This window comes from Macaca fascicularis, chromosome 5 (assembly GCF_037993035.2).
Source record: "Macaca fascicularis isolate 582-1 chromosome 5, T2T-MFA8v1.1".
Taxonomy (NCBI): domain Eukaryota; kingdom Metazoa; phylum Chordata; class Mammalia; order Primates; family Cercopithecidae; genus Macaca; species Macaca fascicularis.
In genome coordinates, this window is record NC_088379.1 from 65,049,542 (window position 1) to 65,064,575 (window position 15,034).

Genomic DNA, 15,034 nt, shown 5'->3' on the forward strand with positions numbered 1-15,034 from the left:
AAATTGACAACCTAACATCACAATTGAAACAACTAGAGAAGCAAGAGCAATAACATTCAACAGCTAGCAGAAGGCAAGAAATAACTAAGATCGGAGCAGAACTGAAGGAGATAGAGACACAAAACACCCTCCAGAAAATCAATGAATCCAGGAGCAGATCTTTTGAAAAGATCAACAAAATTGATAGACCAATAGCAAGACTAAAAAGAAGAAAAGAGAGAAGAATCAAATAGATGCAAAAATATGATAAAGGGGATATCACCACCAACCCCACAGAAATAAAAACTACCATCAGAGAATACTATAAACACCTCTGTGCAAATAAACTAGAAAATCTAGAAGAAATGGATAATTTCCTGGACACTTACACTCTCCCAAGACTAAACCAGGAAGAAGCTGAATCCCTGAATATATTAATAGCAGGCTCTGAAATTGAGGCAATAATTAATAGCCTACCAACCAAAAGAAGTCCAGGACCAGAGTATTCACAGCCAAATTCTAACAGAGGTAGAAGGAGGAGTTGGCACCATTCCTTCTGAAACTATTCAAATCAATAGAAACAGAGGGAATCCTCCCTATCTCATTTTATGAGGCCAACATCATCCTGATACCAAAGCCTGACAGAAATACAAAAAAAAAAAAGAGAGAATTTTAAACCAATATCTCTGATGAACATTGATGCAAAAATCCTCAATAAAATACTGGCAAAGTGAATCTAGCAGCACATCAAAAAGTGTATCCACCATGATCAAGTGGTCATCATCCCTGGGATGCAAGGCTGGTTCAACATTCGCACATAAATAAACATATTCCAGCATATAAACAGAACCAAAGACAAAAACCACATGATTATCTCAGTAGATGCAGAAAAGACCTTTGACAAAATTCAACATCCCCTCATGCTAAAAATGCTCAATAAATTCGGTATTGATGGAACACATCTCAAAATAATAAGAGCTATTTATGACAAATCCATGGCCAATATCATACTGAATGGGCAAAAACTGGAAGCATTCCCTTTAAAAACTGGCACAAGATAGGGATGCCCTCTCTCACCACTCCTATTCAACATAGTGTTGGAAGTTCTGGCTAGGACAATCAGGCAAGAGAAAGAAATAAAGGGTATTCAGTTAGGAAAAGAAGAAGTCAAATTGTCCCTGTTTGCAGATGACATAATTGTATATTTAGAACACCCCATTGTCTCTGCCCAAAATCTCCTTAAGTTGATAAGCAACTTCAGCAAAGTCTCAGGATACAAAATCAATGTGCAAAAATCACAAGCATTCTTATACACCATAACAGACAAACAGAAAGCCAAATCATGAATGAATTCCCATTCACAATTGCTTCAAAGAGAATAAAATACCTAGGAATCCAACTTACAATGGATGTAAAGGACCTCTTCAAGGAGAACAACAAACCACTGCTCAGTGAAATAAAAGAGGACACAAACAAATGGAAGAACATACCATGCTCATGGATAGGAAGAATCAATATCATTAAAATGGCCATACTGCCAAAGGTAATTTATAGATTCAATGCCATCCCCACTAAGCTAACAATGACTTTCTTCACAGAATCAGAAAAAACTGCTTTAAAGTTCATATGGAACCAAAAAGGACCCCACATTGCCAAGACAATCTTAAGCCAAAAGGACAAAGCTGGAGGCATCACACTACCTGACTTCAAACTATACTATAAGGCTACAGTAACCAAAACAGTATGGTACTGCTACCAAAACAGAGATATAGACAAATGGAAGAGAATAGCGCCCTCAGAAATAATACCACACATCTACAGCCATCTGATATTTGACAAACCTGAGAAAAACAACTAATGAGACAGGATTCCCTATTGAATGAATGGTGCTGGGAAAATTGACTAGTCATAAGTAGAAAGCTGAAACTGGATCTTTTCCTTACTTCTTATATGAAAATTAATTCAAGATGGATTAGAGACTTAAATGTGAGACCTAAAACCATAAAAACCCTAGAGGAAAACCTAGGTAATACCATTCAGGACATATACATGGGCAAGGACTTCATGTCTAAAACAGCAAGAGCAACGGCAACAAAAGCCAAAATTGACAAATGGGATCTAAATAAACTGAATAGCTTCTGCACAGCAAAGGAAAATACCATCAGAGTGAACAGACAACCTACAGAATGGGAGAAAATTTTTGCAATCTACTCATCTGACAAAGGGCTAATATCCAGAACCTACAAAGAACTCAAACAAATTTACAAAAAAAAAAAAAAAAATCCATCAAAAAGTGGGCAAAGGATATGAACAAACATTTCTCAAAAGAAGACATTCATACACCCAAAAGACACATGAAAAAATGCTCATCATCACTCACCATCAGAGAAATGCAAATCAAAACCACAATGAGATACCATCTCACACCAGTTAGAATGCCAATCATTAAAAAGTCAGGAAACAACAGGTGCTGGAGAGCATGTGGAGAAATAGGAACACTTTTACACTGTTGGTGCGAGTGTAAACTAGTTCAACCATTGTGGAAAACAGTATGGCGATTCCTCAAGGATCTAGAACTAGAAACACCATTTGACCCAGCCATCCCATTACTGTGGATATACCCAAAGCATTATAAGTCATGCTGCTATAAAGACACATGCACACATATATTTATTGTGGCACTATTCACAATAGCAATGACTTGGAATCCACCCAAATGTCCATCAGTGACAGACTGGATTAAGAAAATGTGGCACATATACACCATGGAATACTATGCAGCCATAAAAAAGGATGAGTTTGTGTCCTTTGTAGGGACATGGATGCAGCTGGAAACCATCATTCTCAGCAAACTATCACAAGAACAGAAAACCAAATACCGCATGTTCTCACTCATAGGTGGGAACTGAACAATGAGATCACTTGGAAACAGGAAGGGGAACATCACACACCGGGTCCCATTGTGGGGAGGTGGGGGATGGGATAGCATTAGGAGATATTCCTAATGTAAATGCCAAGTTAATGGGTGCAGCCCATCAACATGGCACATATATACATATGGAACAAACCGGCCCATTGTGCATATGTACCCTAGAACTTAAAGTATAATTTTTTTTAAAAAAAATTGAAAAAAAAAAAAGAATATTGAATATTGGCCACCGATCTCTGTTGGCTTCAGGGATTTTGTTTTTATTTTATTTTATTTTATTTTATTATTTTTTATTTTTTATTATACTTTAAGTTGTAGGGTACATGTGCATAACGTGCAGGTTTGTTACATATGTATACTTGTGCCATGTTGGTGTGCTGCACCCATCAACTCGTCAGCACCCATTAACTCGTCATTTACATCAACCCCAATGCAATCCCTTCCCCCTCCCCCCTCCCCGTGATAGGCCCCGGTGTGTGATGTTCCCCTTCCTGAGTCCAAGTGATCTCATTGTTCAGTTCCCACCTATGAGTGAGAACATGCGGTGTTTGGTTTTCTGTTCTTGTGATAGTTTGCTAAGAATGATGGTTTCCAGCTGCATCCATGTCCCTACAAAGGACACAAACTCATCCTTTTTGATGGCTGCATAGTATTCCATGGTGTATATGTGCCACATTTTCTTAATCCAGTCTGTCACTGATGGACATTTGGGTAGATTCCAAGGCTTTGTTATTGTGAATGGTGCTGCAATAAACATATGTGTGCATGTGTCTTTACAGCAGCATGATTTATAATCCTTTGGGTATATAACTAGTAATGGGATGGCTGGGTCAAATGGTATTTCTAGTTCTAGATCCTTAAGGAATTGCTGCACTGTTTTCTGCACTGGTTGAACTAGTTTACAATCCCACCAACAGTGTAAAAGTGTTCCTATTTCTCCACATCCTCTCCAGCACCTGTTGTTTCCTGACATTTTAATGATTGGCATTCTAACTGGTGTGAGATGGTATCTCATTGTGGTTTTGATTTGCATTTCTCTGACAGTTAGTGAAGATGAGCATTTTTCATGTGTCTGTTGGCTGCATAAATGTCTTCTTTTGAGAAGTGTCTGTTCATATCCTTTGCCCACTTTTTGATGTTTTTTTTTTTTTTCTTGTAAATTTGTTTGAGTTCTTTGTAGGTTCTAGATATTAACCCTTTGTCAGATGAGTATATTGCAAAAATTTTCTCCCATTCTGTAGGTTGCCTGTTCACTCTGATGGTAGTTTCTTTTGCTGTGCAGAAACTCTTTAGTTTAATTAGATCCCATTTGTCAATTTTGGCTTTTGTTGCCATTCCTTTTGTTGTTTTAGACATGAAGTCCTTGCCCATGTATATGTCCTGAATGGTATTACCTAGGTTTTCCTCTAGGGTTTTTATGGTATTAGGTCTAACATTTAAGTCTCTAATCCATCTTGAATTAATTTTCATATAAGGAGTAAGGAAAGGATCCAGTTTCAGCTTTCTACTTATGGCTAGTCAATTTTCCCAGCATCATTTATTCAATAGGGAATCCTGTCCCTATTTCTTGTTTTTGTCAGGTTTATCAAAGACCAGATGGCTGTAGATGTGTGGTATTATTTCTGAGGGCTCTGTTCTGTTCCATTGGTTTCTGTAGCCTTGTAGTATAGTTTGAAGTCAGGTAGCGTGATGCCTCCAGCTTTGTTCTTTTGACTTAGGATTGTCTTGGCAATGCGGGCTCTTTTCTGGTTCCATATGAACTTTAAAGCAGTTTTTTCCGATTCTGTGAAGAAAGTCATTGGTAGGTTAGAGGGGATGGCATTGAATCTATAAATTACCTTTGGCAGTATGGCCATTTTAATGATATTGAGTCTTCCTATCCATAAGCATGGTATGTTCTTCCATTTGCTTGTGTCCTCTTTTATTTCACTGAGCAGTGGTTTGTTGTTCTCCTTAAAGAGGTCCTTTACATACCTTGTAAGTTGGATTCCTAGGTATTTTATTTTCTTTGAAGCTATTGTCAATGGGAGTTCGTTTATGACTTGGCTCTCTGTTATGGTGTATAAGAATGCTTGTGATTTTTGCACATTGATTTTGTATCCTGAGACTTTGCTGAAGTTGCTTATCAGCTTAAGGAGATTTTGGGCTGAGACCATGGGTTGTTCTAAATATACAATCATGTCATCTGCAAACAGGGACAATTTGACGACTTCTTTTCCTAAAAAAACAGTTTTTTAAAAAATCATATGATCAGTCCACAGTAGAAAGGAAGGATAAACTTAAAGAAATATGATAAAATATTTTAATTAAATATCTAAAATCTCTAAAAACATAACTATTTTCTTGATGAAAAATTCATTTTTATTGTTTGCATTATTGTGACAGGCTTGATAATTACACGTAATTTCCATGACTTAAAAGCCACCTATTTAAGGTGTAAAATCCCAATATATTTAGAATGCTTACGAGTCATGAATCCATCTGGAATCATACAATTTAGGGTGTTGTATAAGTGACTTCTTTCACTGAGCATAATTTTTTGGGTTTTTTTTAAAAATAGTTTTTAGATTCATTCACGTTGTAGTGTGTATTTTCATTTCTTCTTACAGCAGTATAATATTTTAGAGTATGGATATGCCATATTTTCTTTGTTCACTTTTCAGTTCATTGGTCTTTTGATTGTTTCCAATTGTGGCTTCTAGGAACATTGCTACACATGTTTTTGCATAAACATATTTTTCTTTGGGATTAATACTATAAGTGGAATTGCTGGCTCATGTGGGAAATATGTTTATGAAGAACTGCTAAACTGTTTTCCAAAGTACTTGTTCCATTTGTCATTACCACCAACAATGCAAGAGTGTTCCAATTCTTCCACACAGGAAACAGGAAAATACTGGGTAGAAGTGGTTGGTTCCCCTGCAAAGGTCCCACCCTCAAGCCTGAAAACTCTTGGCCTTAAATGAGAAGAGACATTCTGTTTTTGAGGTCCAAAGTTGCCTTTTGGCCCACCATGCCCCCCATTTTGTACTGATATAAACCCCAAACGCCTGGCATGAACAGAAGAGCAGAAGAATGGCAGAATACTGCAACAGAGAGAAGAGAAGGAGTTTCTGAATGCCGAGAGTAGTTCAGCTGAAGACGGTTGGAGACGAGAGGAGATTGGATGCTGGATGACCAAACTCCAGAGGAAGATCATCTTCCCACTCCATCACCATTCTGGCTCCCTATTCATCCCACTGAGAGCCACCTCCACCACTCAGTGAAACCCCTGCATTTGTCCTCCAAGTCCATGTGTGACCTAATTCTTCCTGGATGCTGGACAAGGACCTGAGTACTAACAGGACGCTGAACTGGTTAACACTTAAGCCATCAGTACATGGCAAGGCTAAAAGAGTACACTAACACATGCCCACTTGGGCTTCAGGAGTTGCAGACTCCCACCCCCGTATGCTGCCGTGGCGCCAGAGCCCAGGGGCGCTCGCCCAGGCTCCTGCACTTGCCTGTCTGCCTGCTCCCTCTCCCGTAAGGGGCTTGAACGTGTATGGCGACTGAACAGATGAGCCACACAGCTGTCACACATCTTGTGTGGGGGGGGAACTTTTGCACTTCATATACAAGAATGTTTATGACAGAATTATTAATATTGTCCAAAAATTGTTAGTAGCCCAAATGTCTATTGGTCACAAAATGATGACATAATCTGTGGTTTAACAATCAACAAAATACTACACAGCAATGGTATAACCAACAACGGCTACACAAAAGTTTTAAAAAATGTACTCTAATGAATATATGTTATATAATTCAGTTACATAAACAAAGAAAACTAATGTATGATATTTGAAGTCAGGCTACTATTTAATTGGATGACAAAAGTAGTGACTAAATGGTTCAGGACAAGAGAGTTATTCTAGGCAGGTTGTGACATCCTACACCATGATCTGAAGAGTAGGTAAATTGGTATCTTCTCTTCAAGATAATGTTCAAGATGATCTTACACTTTTGACCTATTCACTTAGTGTATGTATATTTATATTTTGGCTTTAATATTTAAAGGTTCATTTTATAAGATATATAATATATTTAACATTGTAAGAATCGAGTATCAAAATAAGCATAAAACAGTAGAGAAAATAGTGTGGCCAGGAAAAGCCTCTCTTAGAGGTAATACTTAGAGGGAAGCCTCAAAAAGAGATAGAAGCATGCCTTGGGTTGTTGCAAGAAAGAATGTTCCAAGAGCACAAGGAGGGGGCAAAATGTGTAAAGATGCTATGGTGAGAACACTTTTGGCACCCTAAAGAAAAATAGAAGGCCAATGTCTCTAGAAGACCTAGCGTGTATGGCAAAAGTGTTAGGAGAACAGTTTGCCAGTGCTTGACATTGCAGGGTCCTGTAGGCCAAATAACAGAGTTGGATTTTATTCTTAATATGATGAGAAGTCAGGCAAAAATCTTAATTAGGGGAGTGCCAAAATCTGACTTTTATTTCAAAAATATAATTTTGGCTACTGGGTAGGAAACAGTAGGAGACAAAAGGTAGGGTAGAAGCAGAGTGACTAGCTATGAGGCATTTCACTCGCCATGACACAATTCCTTTTTGGAACTTAAACATGATAGTTTTCAAATTGTATTTCCACTATCTTTCCTAAAGCACTTAAAATTGCTCATGATATTGCGCACATTCTCATATGCCTGTTTGAGAACTAAAAGAGTATAATTGGATTGTTCACAACACAAAGTTATCCTTTTAAGGGAAGGATACCTTATTCTCCATGATGTGATCATTTCACATTACAGCCTGTATCAAAACATCTCATGCATCCCATAAATATATATACCTGGTAAATACCCACAAAAACTAAAAATTAACAAACTAAAAAGTAATAATAAAATGGCTTATATTTGTTTTTCCTGTAAGAAATTAATTTTCCTGACTTTCCATTTTACTTTAAAAAATTTGTCAATGATAAAATTCCAATGTAAAAGCCAAAGTTTCTATGATGACTCAAACTAAATTGCACAAATTCTATGTCAATTATGTGTCATTTACTTTGAATCATTTAGAACTTTAAAAACCTTTCATGTGCTGGGTGCAGTGGCTCATGCCTGTAATCCTAGCACTTTAGGAGGCTGAGGCGGGTGGATCACCTGAGGTCAGGAGTTCGAGACCACTCTGGCCAACATGGAAAAACCCTGTTTGTCTCTACTAAAAATCCAAAAAGTAGCCAGGCATGGTGTCTTGTGCCTGTAATCCCAGCTACTTGGGAGGCTGAGGCAGGAAAACCTCTTGACATCATGGTAGGTGGAGGTTGCAGTGAGCCGAGACTGCCCCACTGCACTCCAGCCTGGGCAACACAGCAAGATTCTGTTTCAATTAATTAATTAATTAATTAGTTAAAAACCTTACATGGACTTGATATGCTCAAGAAAATAAACTTACTTTCAATTTTGGTACCTCTATGTTTATCCTTCAGATATAAAGAGAACACTATGAAGTTATCAAGAATTTGTCATGATCAACCAGTAAAGGTTGAGCAGTCTTGTGGATTGAATTTTTCAGTCACCATAAAGGAGCCAAGCACCCTCGGGTTGCAGTCCACGACCTAACCTGTTTCCAGTACCACTCTTTGGATGTGATGGGGTTCCTGCTGACCTGTGTGGCAACTGTAACATTTACCATCATACAACGTTGTATGTTTTATTTCTGGAAATTTGCTAGAACTGGAAAGAAGGGGAAAAGAGATTAGCTGTATTTGAGTCTTGAAGCTGGGAAACCAGATAGATGGGACTTCTTCAGTTTATTCCAACAAGAAAGGTTATGATGCAAGATTCCTTTCTTTCTGTGACAGAAAATCTCTTTAAAACTTACTTACCTTGTCAAATAAAAATTTGTTTTTCAGAGATTTAATACCTGTTTAGTGGTTAGAAACAGTTTTCGTCAAGAGGGAAAATACTGGCAAAACTGTTAAATAGTATAAAGTCATACGAGCTGATATTTAAACTAGTAGAGTTTATATTGAAATTCGTTGCTCCCATTCATAGGTTACATGAAAAAAATTTTACTGAGCTTAAGTACATTTCATATATTTTACTTAAATGCAAGAATATTAAGAAGTCCACTGACAGTATTGGTACTGTTTTGCAAATACTCAGATTACTTTGGCTTCATTTTGAGCAGGATTTTCATATTTTAACTGTTGTTAAAGGAATTATTAAACAATTGAATTGTATTTAAAAACTCTCTCTTCCTTTCAATATTTTGAGATGAGTAGTGCTACTTGGCCTTTACGCTGAAGCATAGTGCTTCAGCGTCATTTTTTCCCAAAACTTGTGGCAAAATGTTTATTATTTTAGAGCTTTATTCATTTCCCCAATAGAATGTATATGGAATTAGAAATATAGCTACTGCTACCTGCTTCCTACAGTAATATTGAACTATTTTACTAAGTCTTTGGTTCTATGAGCCAATTCAGACTTTCCTTGTGATATCAACAAAATCAAGACATCTTTGTCCAAAAAAAATTAGAAATGTAGAAATGAGTGAGTGAGTGGTGGAGAGAACATCGGACTAAAAGTCAGGAGAGCTGGGGTCCAGTCCCATGCTTCTGCTGAGCCAATCTTTCACCCTGAGCCTCAATGTACCCATTTTTTCTGGTCACTTAAAAATATTCATCTGGTTGATTTTATTCTCATATTTTAAATTATTTTAATAGATTTTAGGGAACAGGTGGTGTTTGATTAGATGGATAATTTATTTAGTTGTGATTTCTGAAATTTTGGCACACCCATCACCCAAGCAGTGTACACAGCACCCAAAGTGTAGTCTTTTGTCCCTCTTCCCATTCCGACCTTTCCCAGAGTGCTCTTACGCCTTGGCGTTTTCATAGCTTAGTTCTCACTTACAAGTGAGAACATCCAATGTTTGACTACCTAATCCTGAATAACTTCACTTAGAATAATGGTCTCCAACTCTATGCAGGTTGCCGCTAATGGCATTATTTTGTTATTTTTATGGCTGAGTAGCAATCCAAGGTGTATGACTGTGTGTGTGTGTGTGTGTGTGTGTGTGTGTGTGTGTGTGTGTGTGTACCACATTTTCTTTATCCTCCCATTGGTTGTTGGACATTTAGGTTTGTTCCATATTTTTACAGTTGGGAATTGTGCTGCTGTGAAGATATGAGTGCACGAGTCTTTGCATATAATGACTTCTTTTTTTCTGTGTAGATACCCAGTAGTAGGATAGCTGGGTAAAAATGTAGATCTACTTTTAGTTCTTTAAGGAATCTCCATACTCTTTCCTATAGTGGTTGTACTAGTTTACATTCCGACCAGCAGTGTAAATGTGTTTCCTTTCTACCACATCCATGCCAGTATTGTATTATTTGAGGGATTTTAATGATGCTCATTCTTACAGGAGGACAGTGGTATTGCATTGTGGTTTTCATTTGCATTTCCATGATAATTAGTGATGTTGAGCACTTTTTTTTTATGTTTGTTGGACATTTGTATATTTTCTTTTGAGAATTGTCAATTCTTGATCGGCCTACTTTTTAGTGGTATTATTTGTTTTTCTCTTGTTAATTTGCTTGAACTCTACATTCTGAATATTAGTCCTTTGTCAGGTGCACAGTTGGTGAATATTTTCTCCCATTCTGTGAGTTGTCTGTTGACTCAGCTGATTATTTCTTTACTGTGCAGAAGCCTTTTAATTTAATTAAACTAAATAGATGTGACTTAGTTAAGTCACATCTATTTATCTTAGTTTTTGTTGCATTTGCTTTTAGGTTCTTGGTCATAAAGTCCTTGTTAAGCCAATGTCTAGAAGAGACTTTCTGATGTTATCTCCTAGAGTTTTTATTGTTTCAGGTCTTAGGTTTAATTTTTTTCATCCATCTTAAGTAGATTTTTTTTAAATAAGTCGGCCGGGCGCGGTGGCTCAAGCCTGTAATCCCAGCACTTTGGGAGGCCGAGACGGGCGGATCACGAGGTCAGGAGATCGAGACCATCCTGGCTAACACGGTGAAACTCCGTCTCTACTAAAAAATACAAAAAACTAGCCGGGCGAAGTGGCGGGCGCCTGTGGTCCCAGCTACTTGGGAGGCTGAGGCAGGAGAATGGCGTGAACCCGGGAGGCAGAGCTTGCAGTGAGCTGAGATCCGGCCACCGCACTCCAGCCTGGGCGACAGAGCCAGACTCAGTCTCAAAAAAAAAAAAAAAAAAAAAAAATAAATAAATAAATAAATAAATAAGTCGAGAGATGTGGATTCAGTACCGTTCTACTACATGTGGCTTGTCAATTATCCCAGCACCATTGGTTGAATAGGTTGAATAAGGTGTCCTTTCTCCACTTTATGTTTTTGTTTGCTTTGTCAATGATCAGTTATCTATAAGTTTTTGGCTTTATTTCTGGATTCTGGATTCTGTTCCATTGGTCGACATACCTGTTTTTATACCAGTGCCACCCTGTTTCAGTAGCTACAGCCTTGTAGTAGTTTGAAGTTGGGGAATGTGATACCTCCAGATTTTTTCTTCTTGCTTAGTCTTGCTTTGGCTATGCAGACTTCAAACTGATAGTCAAATCAAGAATTCAACCCTTTTCACAACAGCTGAATCAAGAAAAAAAAAAATAAATAAAATACTTGGAAATATACTCAACCAAGAAGCTGAAAGACCTCCACTAAGAAAACTACAAAATTCTGTCAAAACAAATCATAGACGACACAAACAAATGGAAACATCTCCCATGCTCATGGATGAGTACAATCAATTTTATGAAAATGACCATACAGCCAAAAGCAATCTATGAATTCAGTGCAATTCTCATCAACATATCATCATCATTCTTAACAGAGCTAGGAAAAACAATCCTAAATTTCATAGTAGTTTTATTCTCATTTATGACCTTTAATAGCAAATGTAAGTTCTTAATTTTAGTTTGTGATAATATAGGAAATGCACTCTAAAAGGACTTAGTGAATTTTCAATCTTGCTAAACATACATGCACATATATATGTCCATTTCTTTTGAAACAAGAAACAGTATCACTTTACTATCTTATAGGTATGTTGGGAAATTCAATGTGTTTATTGAAGACAGTTTGAAATAATAATTATTATTCTACATAACTATATTTTAAATGATCATGTCTAATTTTTTCTCTTTTCCACAGTCTTTTGATCGTTCCCTCCTATAAATATAACATTAAATTTTTAGTATAACAAAAAGATATATACAAGGAATACAAAAAGTATATAAAGTTTGTGGAAAATAGCTAAATTAAGCCATACACCTTTAATCTGCACATCAATGAAGCACTTTATGATCACAGTGGTCCAGATTAACAGAAACCTATTTGTCTTTGTTAACCAGAAGTCTCATCATTAAACAAGTCTCCCAACAAATATTCTTGAGCCTAAGGCATGATTTAAATATATATCACTATATATAGATCACCAAATACATAGATTTGTATTTGTATACATATATATGAATCATGTCATACACAGACACACCTACACTAAAACATTGACGTTAAAAAGTTATAGGAAGCGTTTACAACAGAATATTTTATACAAATCATCCAGGTATTGATACATTTATAAAGAAAAGTAGGAATAATAAGGTGGCTTTATTTGCTTCAACTTCCTCACCAATGAAATGGCAGTGGTGGTCATAGCATTATCAACCTCATGGGGTTGATAATAGGATGAATTCATTAATATTTCAAAGCACCAAAAACAATTGTATATACAGAAAAGTAAAATTTTTTGGAACATTGAATTTGGCAAGGTTTTTAGATATGACGCCAGGAGCAGAAGCAACCAAAATAAAATTGATAAACAGAGTTTCATCAAAATTAAGATTTTCACACATCAAAGAACACCATCAATGAAGTCAAAAGAGAAACCAGAGTTTGAAGTATATATTTACAAGTTACATACCTGATAAGTGACTTATATAAAAAATATATAAAGAAAGCTTACAGCTCAATGTTAAAAAGACAAATAGCCTAATCAAAAAATGTTTAAAAGTTCTAAACAGGAATTTACCAGGGAATATGTAAATGTCCAATAAGAACATGAAAAAATGTTTTATGTTAGATTATATAGTTGAGAGAAATATATAACGTCTTCCCAATAACAAGTAACTTTTCCTTTGTGCTCATAGTCAGGTAAATAAATCCTCATGACTAAAGAGAAAAGCTGCCTGGAATAAATACAAGTTATTTAGCAGAACTAGAACAATATAAAATTAAAGATACTTAAACAAATAACACTAGTCTTCCTAAGAATCCATACTAGTGATTAAAATATTATAAATGAAGAGTCTGGTTTCCATATTTTTTAACAGTATCTTTCCCCATTACTGTGTAAAGATGCTATTTTAATTCTTATTATATGTATTAAGTCAAATACACACACACGCACACTTGCATGAGTATGCATTAATAATAGAGGAAATGTATCTTGTGGCACATACCTCCTTCCAAAGGAACTGAGTGATGAGGTTTGTTTAAAAACTTGGCACTACTGAAAACAGTGTGGAGGTTTCTCAAAAAAATTAACATAAGATTACCATGTGATGCAGCAATCCCTCTTCTGGATATTTATCCATAACAATTAAAATCAGTATCTCAAAGAGATATTTGCACATCCATATTCATAACAGCACTATTATGAAAACTCAGACCCTGAAGCAATCCCAGCATCTATCCAAGCAAAGTGTAGGACCAACCGAGGCCGATTGGTCTAAAATGAAAGGAAAGATGAATGTGCTGTGTCATAACCTGGGAGGAAAATTGTCGAAACCCAACCCATTGGAATGCATGTTAAAGAACTTTAAGAAAGGTTTTGCGGGGGGGGCGGGTTAGGAAGTCGAGTTAACCCATCGAATCCTGAGAGCTCTCTGTGAATTAGAATAGCCCTCTTTTGGTGTTGGCTGGCCGGCCCAATGTACTACAGATAGGGAGACCATTGGTCACGTGTTTAAGGTGGTGACCAGAGTCCGAGGACAGTCATGGCGTTCAGACCAAATTTCCTTATACTAACTCACGGCCGAATGCAGCCCTGTTTAGCAGCTTATTGCGGAATGCTCGCACTGGAGCAGAGAAATCAGCTGCGCTGGCAGCTACAAAGACAAAGTGAAAGCTTCACCTGTAAACACAGAGTTAAAAAGAAAGTCATAGGAGCTCCTAGCATGAGCAGAGTGAAAAGTGAAAGCTTCTCTGGCAAACACGGAGACAGAAAGAAAGTCGCAGGAAAAACCGGTTTTGCAAGAACCACTGGAGGGAAAAGAGACCCCTCCTCCATATGTTCCAATCTACCCCCCTTTACCCAGAGTTACTGACTTTGAGGAGTCAAGCTCAAAAGGATACACGCCCCCAGTCTCTCCTGAGATGAAAAAATCTGAGCGCTCCCTCCAGGAAGTTAAGGTGAAATGCTAGGAAGTCAAGCAAGCTGTCTCCAGTCAGGTCGTGTTTGGGCTATGCAAATGCGTCTCTGGGAAACAAGAGGACCCCCATAGGATCCAAATGAGGCAGCCCAGCTACAGCAGCTGCCCAGATACTAAGAGGCACCCCTGCAAAGTTTAAGGGAAGGCAGGAGAAAGACAATCAATTTAGGGAAAATCTCAGTGGTGCTCCAGGGCTCAGATGAAAGCCCCAGTCAGTTTTATAAAAGACTTACTGAGGCCAGCACATGGTGAACAGGGCATTTGTATTGCAGGCCTAGGGGGATATCAGGCGAAAATTGCAGAAAATGGAAGGTTTTGCAGGCACGAATGCCACTCAGCTTACTGAAGTGGCCACAAGGTGTACATTAACCGAGATCAGGAGGCAAAGAGGGAGGCTCATTGAAGGCTTAAGAAAAAGGCCGATTTGCTGGCAGCAGCCCTCACAGGGAGGGAAGCTGGCTTTGCAAGGGGTCGTGATGTGGGCGGGGTCGTGATGTGGGCAGGGACGTGGGCGGGGAAGAGGCCAGTATGGACAGGGATTTGAGAGCCCACCGAAGCTGGAAAGAAATCAGTGTGCACGGTGCAAAAGACAAGGACACTGGAAGGATGAGTGTCCAGAGAATAATATCAAGGAGAAGGGTCAGGGCCATGGTAGAGTAAGGCCACCAGTTG

The 15,034-nt window shown here is 37.7% G+C and overlaps 1 long non-coding RNA gene across 5 annotated transcripts in view; it reads right to left on the minus strand.

Moving 5' to 3' along the window:
- The window catches only part of LOC135970933 (uncharacterized), a 19,868-nt gene extending 5,517 nt beyond the window's left edge, over positions 1-14,351 (minus strand). Inside the window, exons 1-4 of one of the 5 annotated variants that reach the window (XR_010586863.2) lie at positions 14,286-14,351; positions 13,391-13,509; positions 11,352-11,477; positions 8,519-8,631 (exon numbers count right to left, since the gene is read on the minus strand). This is a non-coding gene — a long non-coding RNA (uncharacterized lncRNA). Of the gene's footprint in view, positions 1-8,518; positions 8,632-11,351; positions 11,517-13,390; positions 13,650-14,285 lie in introns of those variants that run through there. The other 4 variants (XR_012434895.1, XR_010586864.2, XR_012434896.1 and 1 more) reach the window with 4 other exon arrangements.
- Positions 14,352-15,034: the final 683 nt, after the last annotated feature.